Here is a 15,761-nt window from a genome sequence, read left to right on the forward strand (position 1 = left end):
ACTTCGGAAGGGAATAGACACGTGTGAAGCAGAGATTTCAGCGAGCGATATTAAAGAAAACACCAAGTCACGTGGCTCCTGCAGAGGACATTCTGTCGTCTCGAGAGGTTTGTTTGTTGATTCAAGCAAGAGCGAAGCGGATTGGTACGACTAATGTGAAGCATCACGAACGAACTACGACGACGAAAGTAGTTTGATAGACAGAATGAAGTAGGCATCCATCATGTTCATTAGGGGTTTGTTTCAATAAGGAAGAGCTGTGTCCCTTATACAGTCAATCGTCCTAGGCACACAAGCAATTCGATTACTTCATGGTTCCGAAGGAATTTCTGTTTGCATCCCGATGAAAAGCACTTGAAACGTTCCGTTAGAGAAACCCTCAAGGGAACGCTATGACGTCACGAATGATCCACTCGCAGGTGGAGTGTTGTGACCTAGATAGTTTCACTCTTCCCTCTTTTACCAGGGATGATAGTGGGGAATCAAACAAGACGCGCGTTTCGTCTCTCATAAATCCTACGATAAGAAAACAGTAGACAGGCGCAACACCTGCATGAAACGAAATTTCGTGACATCTCAGTTTAGATTTATAAATCTAAGGGCCGGACAAGTACTATTTTATTGCATATAAAGTGTTGTTAGTGAGTGAAATAACACAAGAATGGGAGACTGGGCAAGGAACACTGACAATGATTTGTAGAACACAACTTACGTTTGTTTATTCAAGTTCAGTATTGTTCTGACTATTTTAAAATCATTTTTCCTCAAATTCGCCACACTTACACAAGCTGCTCCATGAATACATTTGTTAACTTTGGAGGTTAGGTTCCTTCTTAATCGATGTGCTGTAAACAGTCTCCACAGATGCAGCAGAAATAAATTTAAAAAATTAATGTTATAATAGGGTAATTTTGGAGGACCATTGTATGTCAATTATAAGGACTGGTCACTTTATTATTTATTGTATTAGGCAGTACCTGCCAAACTTTCAACCCTACTGTGTAGCCCTCATGGGCAGTACAGTTAGTATAATCACCGTCCCCCCCACACCGGGTGGAAAAGACCTGAGTTCGAATCACTTCGATGACACGAGGAATTTTAGGAGCCTTTTTCATAACGTGGCTGAGTTAGTCGGTCTCAGGCGTGGGTAGCATTTTTTTCGCAATTTACTGACATAGTATATACTGTGCAATATGGCCTCAGTTGTCGATGCGACTAGTGGGATTTACTCAAAGAGGTAACTACCGTCAAGGGTAAAGGGAAGGGTTTTTACTTTAGTAAAGATGGCTACGGTGGTCTGAGAGACAGTATTTAAATTCTATGCGGTGGGACCAACTGAAGATGATACCAACAGCAAATTCAAAATAGGAAACATTCAAATAATTTATCTTGGAAGCTACTAGGCTTTACATACCAACTAAGAAATATTATTCAAGATTTACGCCTAAATATGGATGAACATTATCAGATGAACAAATGAGACATGTGGCAGAGAAGAAAACTGTATGGGATGCATATAAATTAATGGGTGACATGGAAGCCTATGATATATATAAGCTGGTCTGAAACCAAATCACAAAGGAGATTAGGCAGGCAAAGGCAGATTACGAGAAATCTTTGGTAAAGGATGCAAAGAAAAACAGCAAAGAGTTCTTTACTTATGTAAACTCTAGGAGGAAGGGAATGAATCAGATTGGTCCACTTAATATCGATGGTTCAACTGTTGATAATTCTGCTCAGGTAGCTAACAAACTAAATGAGTATTTTGCCTGTACATTCACACATGCGGAGTTATTCAGGGAGGGGAATGCCACAGATGAATTAAATTCTGGCAGTGAGCGAGACGATTTTGTAATAACTGAGAGCAAAGTGGAGCAGAAATTGTTGAAGATAAACATAAGAAAGGCACCTGGGGTGGATGGGATCTATCCACTTATATTAAAGGAATCAGCAAAAGCAGTAAGTAAACCCTTAGCCATAATTATGAGAGTTTATTTGGACTCAGAGGAGGTACCCATGGACTGGAGATGTGCAAATTTGACCCCAATTCACAAAGGAAGATCAAAGGGCGACACAAGTAATTACAGACCTGTTAGTATAACTTCTGTTCCAGGAAAATGAATCTAGGCACTGGTTAAAGAACCACTGCAGGATCATCTAGACAAGACTGCAGTAATAACTCAAACACAGTATGGGTTTGCTAAAGGGAAGTCTTATCTGTCCAATTTTATTGAATACTATGATGTGGTCACAAAGGAATTGGATGCAAAGAATAATTCTGATATCATATATTTGGATCTTAGAAAGGCTTTTGATACTGTTGCACATGGAAGACTGCTGCACAAATTGGAGCAGTGTGGCATCGGAGACAAATTGCTGCTATGGATAAAGGGATGGTTGAGGGGGAGAAGACAGAGAGTGGTAATCAATGGACACTGCTCATCGTGGACTAATGTTATTAGTGGAGTCTCCCAGAGTTCAGTGTTGGGTCTATTTTTGTTTTCTGTATTTATTAATGATATTGGTGATGGTATATCAGGCTTAATTTCTAAGTTTAGAGATGATACGAAGGTTGGCAGGGTTGTTAATGACAGTATGCTACTGCAACAGGATCAAGAAAAGTTGAGCAGATGGGCTGAGAGGTGGCAAATGAAGTTTGCCACCTCTCAAATGACGCGACGTTGTGGGACAAACCATTTGTATGCACAGCAGGGGTGTACCCAATAAAGTGCCAATAAAGTTTAGAGATGATACGAAGGTTGGCAGGGTTGTTAATGACAGTATGCTACTGCAACAGGATCAAGAAAAGTTGAGCAGATGGGCTGAGAGGTGGCAAATGAAGTTTAACATTGACAAATGTAAAATACTGCAAATGGGAAGCAGTAACCCCATAAGGCAATCGTCAGGCCACACCTTGAGTACTGCGTACAGGTCTAGAGACCTCATTTTATGAAGGATGTAGAGCTGTTGGATCGAGTACAGAGAAGGGCAACAAGATTAGTGAATAGAACAAAGAACAAAGGGTTTCCCTTAAGAAGAAAGGCTTAAGTTTTGCAAATTATAGTTTCTGGAGACTAGGCACCTGCGAGGTGATCTGACTGAGGTGTATAAGGCCTTCAATGGTTTTAGCATGCTCAATGCTAATGGGATTCTTCCTCTTGCTCAGAATAATCGCCTGAGAGGGCATAAATTCAAATTGAGAAAGACAGTTGTAGGATACATGTGCGGATGTTTGCCTTTAATCAGCGGATATTTGATTGCTGGAACAAACTTCCTTCAGTCGATGTAGAAGTTGATAGCTTACATAGATTCAAGGCAGAACTAGACAAAAATTTAGAGCGAGTGGTTGGGTGAGATGAGATTTTTTTTTGCTTATGCTGTATAAGCTTGCTTTCTTGCATCATATATGCCTTTACTAAAGCTAAACCCTTAATACAATGACATCGCCTACTCAAGAACTGGGGCAGCACTATGGATTGTCAGACTATTCATTGAACCTCATGAACCTACAAAGATGAACATTTTAAACTGCACGTGCAAGGCTGTACCATGAACTGTCAAAAAGAATGTCACTGCGATGCAACCCAGTGCACTGCTAAGTAGATCTAGTAATGTGGAGGTGAAGGTGGAAATTAAGGTACAGAGTTCCACAGCCTGTGTACTTTCACACTCTTCCAGATCAAATCCTAGAAGTAACCGAATTTCCGATTTCTTTATCTTGTGCGAAGGAGGATTACAGAATAACAGAGCACAAAGCACAGGACCAAATTCATCACAGTGCCCTAACCGTTGTATGATGATCACCAATTTTCTCAAGAAAAAATCAGATCCAAAATTTTTAGCAACAATGCTATGATTCGCAAACCATCTTTAGCCCAGACCTTTCATCCAAAAACAACGAGTCTTACAATCCTTAACGCATGCGATTTCTTGCCAACGTCTAACTGTCTAGTTCCACAATTGAAAAAGATTTCATAATGTGGAATCATCCTAGTACACACCTTTGTTCTCGTTTAACATTAGGAGTAAGCAACCCACCATATAATCAGAATGATACCACACATCCATGCTTACTCCAAACTGGTAAATATTATTTCGTCTGAGTTTCTACTAAGTCATTCTGCGTCAACCAGATATTATCTCTGTTATCACCTAGGGGACGCTTCATAACACAGCAACATCCGGCATCTTTTAAATTCCGATCTCGCAAAGTCTTGGAAGACCATAAAGTTCTCTTTGTATTAAGCCAGTACTTGCTCATCAACTATTCTGGTGTTAATGGCTACGCTTACCCTTTTCATAAAATGGAGCGGTCCTTCAACAACACCAATGAAAATTTCGTGATCTTTCTATCACTACTGGGCTAGTAAAGTGGCCACTCAGTATATTTATTATTTTATCTGTTATAATCAAGTTTGCAATGTAGGCCTGTCACTTCTCTGACGATTGGAGGCTTTTCAATTTTTTAGAGTGAAAAGTAGTTGACTATAACCATAAGTGTTCTGTAATTTTATGGTCCGACTTAAGATTAGGTTAAGGCTTAGTGTTAAGCGCTAATGCAACTAAGGCAATGAGGCATCAGTGTATTGTGTCTATAATTGCATGTGTTTTGTTCGCCTTCATGTGTACTGGACGAAAAACTCCAGTTTCCGGGAGAAAAAACCATGCAACCGTTGCCTGAGCTCATTGCCAAGATGTCAGTTATAGCTCATCCTCTGAAGGTCTCTGCGCATGACCAAATCAGCTTCATTATCTGAAATAGGTAAGTAAGTTCAACACGTTGGTCCATTGTGCTAATTCCTTTAGCCAGTGAGTTGCTAATTACCGGAATAAGTTATGGCCAACAGTTTTATAGTTGTGTATTAAATATGTAATATACAACTATAAAAAGAAAAAGTAGGAACTTATGTGATGAATATGGGGATGGTCCAAGATTTCAAATCTGCACTCATGCAGTGAAGTCATGGCAATGACAAACTTGTGAGCAGACGCGTTGTCTTGGTGAAACAAGACTCCTTTGCTAAGTTTTCCCCCCGGCTTTTGTCTTTATTGTTTACACGCCAACGTCTCACAAGGTCTGCGTAATGTCCCTCTGATTGCTTGGCTTTTCATCACCTTGCCAGCAGAAGGAATCGATTTGGCTTTCTTTGGAAGGGGGAAAAGAACTGTGTCTTCACTGCTTGGACTGCTCCTATGTGTCTGGCTGGAAGTGATATACCCAAATTTCATCCACGGTCACAAAACCTTGTAAGGAAATTTGTTGGATATGCTTGAAAACGATGAAAACATTTACTTGTTAATTTTTGATCCGCTGTCAACAACTTTGGGACTCGTCGTGCTGGTACCTTTTTCATAGCGATAGTATCTGTTATTTTTGGCGCGTACTGTCAGATGGGATGCCCAACACGCTGGCAATGTACCGAACTGTCACTCGTCGATCACTCATCACTAGATTATGCGCAATGTCAACAATTTCCGGAGTGATGGACGTTGCAGGTCTTCCACAACGTGGGTAATCTTCCAGGCTCACCCTTCCTCGTTTAAATTCTGCTGCCCACTTCTTAACCATGGAATAGAAGGAGCCTCCTCCTCCTCCAATGGTGTAACCATATCCTCATAAATTGCGTTTGTCTTTAGTCCCTTTTTTTCCCAAATCTGGGATGACTGACTTTGTCCATCTTTCCTAATTCAAAGAACTTTGTTGACTTCAGGACCTATAATTAATATTGCTCCACTTCCCTTTTCAAAACTTTTCAAAAGCCCCTCGTGTTCAATGGAAATGGTGTCGGTAATGTAAGTAGTCGAAAATCTTTTTGTGCAGTCATTGTATAAAATGTATATCCCTCATTCGGAGGGGTATTTGGTCTTACCAAATCCAAAATTTCAACTTTTATTAACGATTCGCCTCCAAATATATTGTTCATAAACAACAAGCTAATCTATTATTTCCTGTTTTCTTTTTAATGATTTCAGAGGTTTGCTCATCTGCGGTATGAAAGGATTCATTGTCGAGTTCACTTAGGCATGGTAATCTACCGTAGTAGCATTTGCTTTATACACCAAATTATAACTACGAATAAACCCCATTCGTCTCCCCCAAAATTACACAATATGTCTTCTAGACCCATTGTGTGGAAAATGAGTCTTCTAGACCCATTTTCTGATTCATTTACTCCAGAAATAAGTTCAGCTTTCCAACATTTTCCATCGCAAATTGCTTGCCGATTTAGGTTTCTTCAGTGTAAACAATAAATCCCTTTTTATTTCTTATTCGTTTCATTTCTCCTACATACTTCGTTCTCTTAGGTATGAAGCCGAATCTTCCCATTAAAACTTTTCTTCTGTTTTGAGATTTCTTTACACAAAATCCCATCTAGAGAGGAATTCCTTTTTTAAAGTTTCTCTTTGCCAATTAATTTTTTTTTTTTTTAAACTGGGATTAATTTAGGTAGACGTGGAATTTTTGGAAAATTTAGAAAAAACTTTTTTTTTTGCAACTTTTGTTGAACGATAAGACATTTGGACAATATTTACCTTTTTCTTGACTTCGAATCCTTTTTATGAACTTTTCTGAAAATTCTGTTGCTGCACTAGCGCTTTGTTCCTTGTTTGTTTAGTAGAATCCTGCTCATAACTACAAAAGTGGAATATTCCTGGCACGTTTCCAGCGAGAGTTTACCTCTCTTGGGCGAACTACACTCAGTGATCACCGAATTATGACCACCCCATCCTTAATGTGTAAATCAAAATGATGAAGTAACGCTTATGGGATGTAGTAAAGATATCACGGAGTTTAAAAAGGGCATGATTGTGGAAGCTTGTGCTTTGGGTGTTTCCATATCGGAAACTGCACTTCTTGTGGTTGTTCATGGGCCCCTGTGCTTTAGGTGTACAAAGAGTGGCATCGAACGGGTCAAACCACCTCCCACCAACGGAACTCTAATGGATCGTGCAGTGTGGATGTTTGTGGTAAGCGAAGGGTGTAGCACGTTGTAGGAGCTCAATGGCATGTCACTGTGTGACAGTTGACATTGCAATACAATATGAGGAATTCAAAAACAATATCCCAAATGACTATGCGCCGTACATTCAGACGTACGGGTGTTCCACAGCAAACGACCCAAGAAACAACACAACCTCTCCTCACCGCTGGTCATTGTCGAGGGCGAATGCTGTGGTGTTAACAACACTCTGGTGGACACTGGAAGACTGGAGACCAGTGTGCTAGTCGGATATGTACAAATACCTGGCGCAACACGCTGACGAATACTTTCGTGCGTCAGTTATCCACGAATCCATGGACTCATCGTGCGTGGTGCTAACTATCCAGGTGGTGGTTGCTTAATATGGAGCATGTTTTGCTGGCAAGAACTAGGGCGTTTGGGCGTATGGACCAACGTTTCACTGGTGAGGTCTACCGGCAGCTCTTAGGAGACCATGTAAACCTTCCTATGTTGCATTTTTTTTCCGGACAGAAACGGTGTCTTCCAAGACGATAATGCTCTGTGTCATTCGGCCAGCACTCTTCACGAGTGGTTCGAGCAGCATAGTGAAGATATTACTCATCTTGATTCACCTCCAAATTTGCTTGACCTGAGTCCTGACACCTGTGGGATGTTTTAAAACGGAAAGCGAAGCGTATTAACATGCAACCATCATCCATTGAGACACTGTACAAAACCTTACAGAGAGCATGGCTGCAAATCCCTACAGATGTCTTCAGACATCTAGTGGAGCCAATGCCTAAGCGAATAGCGCTGTTATCTGTACGAACAGTGCCCCAACACAGTATTAGTTAGGTGGCCATAATTCTATACTAAATGAGTGTATGTGGCATAGTACATTAAGCATTTGTGATTCAGTGATCACCGAGTGTATAATGGCGCCTCATAGCTTCAGTTGGGAACGTTCAAAAACTCCTCGCCCTTCTGTTTGTCCATACTTCAAGTAGAATCTTTAAAATACCATGCATTATAAAATTTATAAAAAAATACGTGGGGTTTGCCCTTGCATCTTTCCCATACGGGGATCGTGTTCTCTGTCTTTTCCTGCCAATTTGTCCATTCTCTTACTCTCAACCCACATTCCATTTCATATAATTTTCAAGGGTTAGCTTCCCAAAACAGTTAGATGAGGGACGCAGCCGACTATACAGTTTTCAGCGAATATAGTGTATGGGTCACCTTCTCGATAGGGTTGGAAGCCAGCTTACGAATTTCCACTTAACTTTTGCTGCTTGGTTGCCTAGAGACCAGTAATACAACACAGCTTATCATGAAGCAGGAAAGTGAAGTAACACCCAAGCCCTGTTATGACCTAACCTGCTACCACCTTGTTCACCACTTGCAAAAGGACCCTCGTGGGTAGGACAGTTGGTAGACTTGCCATCCTCCCCAACCAGGTGGACGACGCCTGAGTTCGAGTTCCGTCGATGACGTGAGGAAATTTTATGGGCCTTTTTCACAACTTGGCTGAGTTAGACGGTCTCAGGCGAGGGTAGCATGGTTCCCTCCAGGTTTTTCATACAGCAAACAGAATATCGACCACAGAACACATGCAATTTACAGACAATATTCACGGAGCAATATGGCCTTAGTCGCTGATGCTCCTAAAATCCTTTTACAACAACAATCTCCCCCACCGAAAGAGATTTCGTTTTTGTGCAAGCAAACAAGAAAAAAAAAAAGCCCACAATAATCCCTCACGTCGTTGAAGGGATTCGAACGCAGCTTTTTTCCTCGTGGTGTAATCAAAATTATTGTAATCATTGTCCACTCGGATCCCTTGAAGAAATTATTCAATCGTCTCTCATTCGAAAGATGTTGCTCTTTGGTTTAATCAGCAACCATGGTGCCATACGTTGAGGGTCTCTTTCCTGATCACATGATTGAACCGAAGACCCAATACTGCGGTTGTTTACTTTTAACCAGGTGCGTCTCTGAACTGTTTATTCAGACAAGACGGAAGTAATTTTGTTCCATTTGAATTACCTTTATGTAGTGATACAATACATAAACAGGAAATCCTCACTGTTCGTTGCCATGTTGTTCGCCATGTTGGTGCCCTTTTTTTTCCATTATTAATGACAGTAATATAATAGAGGAACATCCTGAAACTTTTCGGGTCATGCTAAAGGTGAAATATTCATCCCAATTAATATTTATTTAAAACGGATGAAATAGGAATCTTCTCTCAGCGTACATTTATGGAAGATGCAATTTCCTGTTACCAAGAACTTTACAAATGGAAAAAACGCAGATTAAACAACCATTTCTTTCTAGAAAAATGAAGCCTGCTTTCTGAGTCCTTCCAGAAATAAACTGGCGTGGAGGGTCGAGCTGCCAATTATTTTTCTTCTTAGTATTTTTATAGTTTGTTCAAAATGTAAACGCGATCTACACTGTACTGCCACTTTATTAGGTACATCTCCCTAGTAGCGTGTTGAGCCTCCTTTAGCCTTCAAAACAGCCTGAATTCGTCTAGGCATGGAATGAACAAGATGCTAGAAACGTTGTGCAGGGATGGAGTACCATGCAGACTAGAGTGTGTCACGCAGTTCCTTGAGATTCGACGGAGATGTAGGTCTGCAGCGAACAGCCCTTTCCAGCTTATCCCAAAGACGTTCAATAGGTTTGAGATCCGCTGACGGAACGGGCCATTGCAGCAAAGAAAAGTCATTGTCTTGTTTCTGAAATCATTCCATAGTGATTCGGGCTTTGTGCACCGCGCATTATCCTGCTAGAAGTAACCATATGACTGAGGATAAACTGTCAACATGAACGGATGCACTTGGTCAGCAACGATGTTTAGGTACGATGTAGCATTCAGACGTGAATCTATGGGTATCAATGAACCCAGCGTGTGCCAAGAAAACATTCCCCACACCATAACACTGCCCTCTCCACCTTGCACAGTAGTCGTCAGACATAACGGGTCCATGGATTCATGTTGTTTTCGCCAAATTCTGAGCCTTCCATCAGCACAATGCACCAGGAACTTCGACTCGTCAGACCAAGCAACTGTTTTCCAATCCTCGATAGTCCATTGCTGGTGTTGCTGTGGCCACAGGAGGGTGCTCTCTTATTCTTCATTGATAACAAAGGTACGCAACTTGGCCGTTGACTGTTGTAGCCGTATTGCGACAAAGTACGACTAGTTGTCCGTTGTGATATTTTGTTCTGCACACCAAGGTTGTATTCTGACGTGAAGTGCGACATTGTGACCCGTCTGTTTGCTTGCACAATTCTAGCCATCCTCCTCTGACCTCTCTCTCATTAACAAGCGATTTTCTTCCACAGGAGTTCCTTTGAAAGGATGTTTTCTGTTCGTTGCACCATTCTCGATACACCCTTGAATCTGTGGTTCGTGAAAAGTTCAGGAGAACTGCCGTTTAAGAGCTGCTTTGTCCAGCACGTCTTGCACCTACTATCATGCCACGTTCGAAGTCCGTTAGATCACTCCTTTTCTCCATTCTTGCTACAGTTTGTACGCTTAACTGACTGATACTAGAAAGGTGATTCTGCTGTATTTATATCCGCAACTGTGGTCATGTGACGCGACGTTGTGGGACAAACCATTTGTATGCACACCAGGGGTGTACCCAATAAAGTGGCAGCACAGTGTATGCTTTTCACAGATATAAATAAAATATTTATTTATTTATTTGTCTTTGGACATATTTTTTGTTTATTTATAGCTTACATCACACGTGTGTTTATACTAAAAATATAAATATTAGTATTAACAGCCCCCCCAACGTGCCATCAATATCGGATGTCTTAAATACAATATACACGGAGCAATAGGGCCTTAGTCGCTGATGCCCCTGAAACCCTACTGCAACAAGGGCAATCAATCAAATGCATTGAGGATTTTTAAAAGTCATTTTCAAAGAAACAGCTGCTGTTATTATTATTCTGCACGAAAACCTCAGAGAAAGCACGCGATCTTATTCACGTTAATATGAAGCATATTAATAAAGCAAAAGGTAAAAAAAGAAAAGAAAAAAAAGTCTTGTGACGTCTTAGAGGTATAACCACGTTGTTTTTATTTTGTGTTCCCTCTCTTTTCCTGAAAAGTTGTCTATATTTTTTCATAAGTTTGTTTAATTGTTTTATTGCATATTCAGTGATTGTTCTGTGCCTTACTAAAATACCATGATCTCATCTCAGGGGTCGGGCAGTTACGCTTCCGGTACTCCCGAGTACAATTGATATATCTTTGATCTTCTCTTTATGTTAGTATGCTATCATATTCTAAATTTTTAAATCACCATGAATTATTAGAGTATTCGAGGAGGATTGGAGGGTACTATTTCTTTCCTCGCTTCGCCTTTTTTTTTTTATTAGCCACAGCGTATTCCTTGCCCTCTGTTAGTTCCCCACCCCTCTCATCTTATGTATATAATTTATAAATATATTTATTCAGTCTATTATTTGTCAGGCTAGCAGTTACTCTGGTACGCGCCTAAATTTGGATTATTATTATTAGGGCCGATTACTGGCAGGTAGCAAACAGAAACAGATAGCTTTTCCATTATTATTTGAATGTAGTGAATGAGGTGAACTCTTGATAAAGTATCATTCAATGTACAGTATATTAATCGTAAACAGTAGGAACCATTAAGTAAAAGATATATTTTCCCTTATCAAAGGAAGAATTCCAAACAATAAATTAAAGATTAATGGAAAATCTACTCGTTCTTTTAATTAAAAAATGAATTGCTGAGCAACTGTTCCATTTGTATGTAAGTGCCATCTAGTAGCACGAATTGTAACTGTTGCAGAAAATATTGCGGAATATTAAACCAACTGTTGTGTCATACACTAAAACCAGAAGTGAACCCTCGCGGTTTACGGGTCCATGGAACTGAATCCAGTGTATTGGTAATAGTCTTCTTTAGGTAAGGAAATTTTAGGTACTCCTCCAACGGGATCGATGCGAATTCGAGTTGGACATACTCCCTCATGGGTAGCACAGTTGGTAGAATCGCCATCCTCTCCACACGGGGTGGACAAGACCCGTGTTCGAGTCCTGTCGATGACGTGAGGAATTTTTATGGGCCTTTTTCACAACGTTGCTGAGTTAGCCGGTCTCAGGTGAGGGCCATGGTACTAGATGGCACTTACATAAAAATGCAACAGTTGTTCCGCAATTAATTTTAATTAAAAGAACGAGTAGATTTTCCATTAATTTTTAATTAATTTATTTATCAGGTCCCCAAAGGATGTCTAGTTGCTGTGCTTTACAGTCCTCACTTTCTAAGCCCTTCTCTGAACCTTTTCAGAAGTCTTTTTTCAAGTGAAAAAGCCAGACCTGAACACAATATAATGACACCATTTTCCCTACTTGCGATGATGGACAAAGACACCACGTGCCTTCCTAGCAGCCTGTTCTCCTAAGTTTGTTTCATCCTGAACGACTTTTAACTCGACCCCCTCCTCCCTGGTTTGCAAGTAATTCCTGGATTTCTGTTCCCTAGATGCAAAACCTTTTTAAGAAGGATTAAACCTCAGTTGCATTTTCAGATCATTTGTGCAAACGATCTAAGAGTCATTTTGAAGAAAACTGATTTAGTTCTGGTCATTAACCACCCTTCTTACTTTTCATCCATCAGCAGTTGACAACTTTCCCTGCTCTCCCTCATTAGTGTCATCAAGGAAGATAAGAAACAAAAGTGGCTCCGACACTGACCCTTGAGTGTCTCCACTTGCTACACTGGTCCTCCCTATTATGTCCATTTATGATTACTCTCTGTCTGATATCTTTTAGCTTACACTTGATCCAAGGATATTGCCATTAATCTCAATTTGTTCTATTTATATAATAGCTGTATCAAAAAGTTATGTTAAAAATAGTAATTTCCACTGGCTATGTGACAATCACTAAATTGTCATCTCACCAGTTGCGAAACTACCATACTGCCAAGTCGACCACTGTGGAGTTTCTGAACAACCAAGGAGCCTAGACGGCTGGTTTGGGACAATTATTAAAGAGCATGGGGGAACCGTTCATGAATCTCGCGGGGATGGAGCACAGAATTTGTAATCTAGTACATCCAACTTTTACTTGCTAGTTTCGCGACAGATATCGATAGCTACGGCCCAATTGACTGTGAAGGATCTGTGGATTGACTACACAATCCAGAGATCCTTCTGGGTTTTTGCAGCGTTCGGGATATTGCAATCTGTCCTTGTCTCACGCAATGCCATACATCCTATGGTGTAAGTGCTGCATCTCAGATGAGGGAGACTAAAAAAGGAAAAGCGAAAAATAATGTTCAGGGTAAATATACAAACATTGATTAGGGGCCCTTGCTCATGGTGATACCAACTGTTGACGGCATATACTTATCAAGAGCACATAGAATTAGCATTATACCTGTTTTCTGTTAAAAATAGATAAAATGACAATTAGTTTCTGTGACTTAATAAATTAAATAATCCTAGTATACTGTCAACGCTTTCGTAATGTAGGTTACTTATTTCTCCCTGGATTTTATGGTGCTCTCCCAATAATTCGGTTGGAACCAGAGCTCATTGTTGGCCCTATTAAACTTAAAAAGAAATAGACTGTAGTAATAGTGGAGTGGAGCAATACTCGAGTAATACTGGAGGAGTGGAGATCCTTGTCTTCACATACCAGAAATATCTAAAAGTGTCCTCTTAGAAAGGTTATGATGTCATTATAGCCCATGTGGGTCATACTTTATACGTTAACCGATATTTTTCATATACATCTTAGAAATTCCTTTTTTCTAACCAGTTGTTTGTGAGTGGCCCAGCTAACCACTAAGTACAATGTAGGAACAGAAAGACCAATATCCATATGGCCTGTATGCCGGACATTAGATCGTATAAGTTATGGCAGTTGACGGCCGTTGGGCACTCATACCCACTGCCATGTACAAGAAACTACACCTTGCATGGATACGTCAGAACCAACACTGGACCACCTATATGTGCAAATATGTGGCCTGGTCTGATGAATCCCGTTTCCAACTCTATCATGCTGATGCGGGTATCCGCATTTGGAGAAAGCAACATGAAGCCATGGCTCCTGGATGCACTATTGCTGTTTGGCAGGCTGGAAACGGTGGTGTTATGGTCTGGGAACTGCCTGGTTCTCTAATCACCCTTAATCAACGGCTCGTTGTAAATGCCTACGTGTCTATCGTTGAAGGCTAGGTACACAAACTTCATGATGATAATGTATCCAGACAACTCCACCTTCTTTCAACAAGACAGAACGCCATTCCACAATGCCCAGCAGGTTGCTAACTGGTTTCAAGAGCCTGACAGTGAATTCTCCGTTCTCTCATGGCTGCACAACTCAACCGATCTCGACCCAATTAGCATGTTTCGGACCTACTGGAAGTGGACATTTAGTGTATGGACATTACTGGACATATTGTGCAAAGAATGGGTAGCATTGTCAAAGGACACCCTGTAAAACCTTGTGGACTGTATTACGGGTAAAAAGCGACTTCCACGAGGTATTAGGTAGGTGTCGCTAATGCAAACCCGACTCAGTGTACATTATTTTCCTTTATTTTCTTCTCTAAAACTTCCATTTTGAAAATGATCTGTTTCGCAAGAGTATAAATAGAGAAGGTGGATCAGAGGAATAAACCCAACTCTTCCTTAAACAATTAGAAATAAGTAGTTTTTATCAATTCACGCTCTCACCCGTTTTTAGAATCAAATTTCTGCGTACGCCCCCTGGTGATTAAGTAACCATGCGGATATTTATTAGCTTCAAAATGTTTATGAATAAATTGAATATGTTTCAGGTTATAATCTTCAAGGTAACGAATGAATTATAAATAAGTTGTCTTCATTCTGACTTCGTTCATTCCTTCTAACAGGGTTTATAACATTGCCCACAGTCCAGGAGTGAAAAAACAGCTGATTGGCTTAAGGAGAAATCTGGTATTGCGTGAGGCGAATGCGAATGACTTCACGGTTTGCTGTTTACAACGGAGCATGTTGAAAGCAAAGGTTACTACCCGACAATCGATCGCTGGTACAATTCAAACTTATCGAAGCCAACGGAGGCAGATCGAGTGGGCGGAAATTGCTCAGGAATCTCTGGAGCTAGACTGCATCACAGTATTTTGGTGAATATATTAGCAGGTTTGTAATTTCGACGGATTTTAATACTTTATTAGTCCTCTTTTTTTATCAAGGGCTAGAATGGTATGATAGTAATCAAATCAATCCTCTTTCATCAAGCCACATTTGAAATAAAAGTAGAATCTTCAAAGAGGTAATGAAATTGTCAGAATTTGTATTCATGACGTGCTTCAACATGTTTGTAAGATATGCTCGTATGTCTTACATTGCTTAATCTCTAGGACCCTTCCATAAGGCATCATTGTATCAGAACTTTTATTTGGATAATGTCAAGCTGTTTTTGAATTTCGATAATAGTCAGAATCCAAATTCCATAGGTCTTCACATCAACATCGAATACTACACTGTGCTGCCACTTTATTTGGTACACTTACCTAGTAGCGTGTTGAGTCTCCTTTAGCCTTCAAAACAGCCTAAATTCGTCTAGGCATGGATTGAACAAGATGCTGAAAACGTTGTGCAGGAATGGAGTGGCATGCAGACATGAGTGTGTCACGCAGTTCCTTGAGATTCGTCGGAGGTGTAGACCTGCAGCGAACAGCCTTTCCAGCTCATCCCAAAGATGTTAAATAGGATTCAGATCCAGGGACTGAGCGGCCACTGTAGCAATGAAAAGTCATTGTCATG

Source organism: Mastigoproctus giganteus, chromosome 1 (genome assembly GCF_048544385.1).
Source record: "Mastigoproctus giganteus isolate SK-2022 chromosome 1, ASM4854438v1, whole genome shotgun sequence".
Taxonomy (NCBI): domain Eukaryota; kingdom Metazoa; phylum Arthropoda; class Arachnida; order Uropygi; family Thelyphonidae; genus Mastigoproctus; species Mastigoproctus giganteus.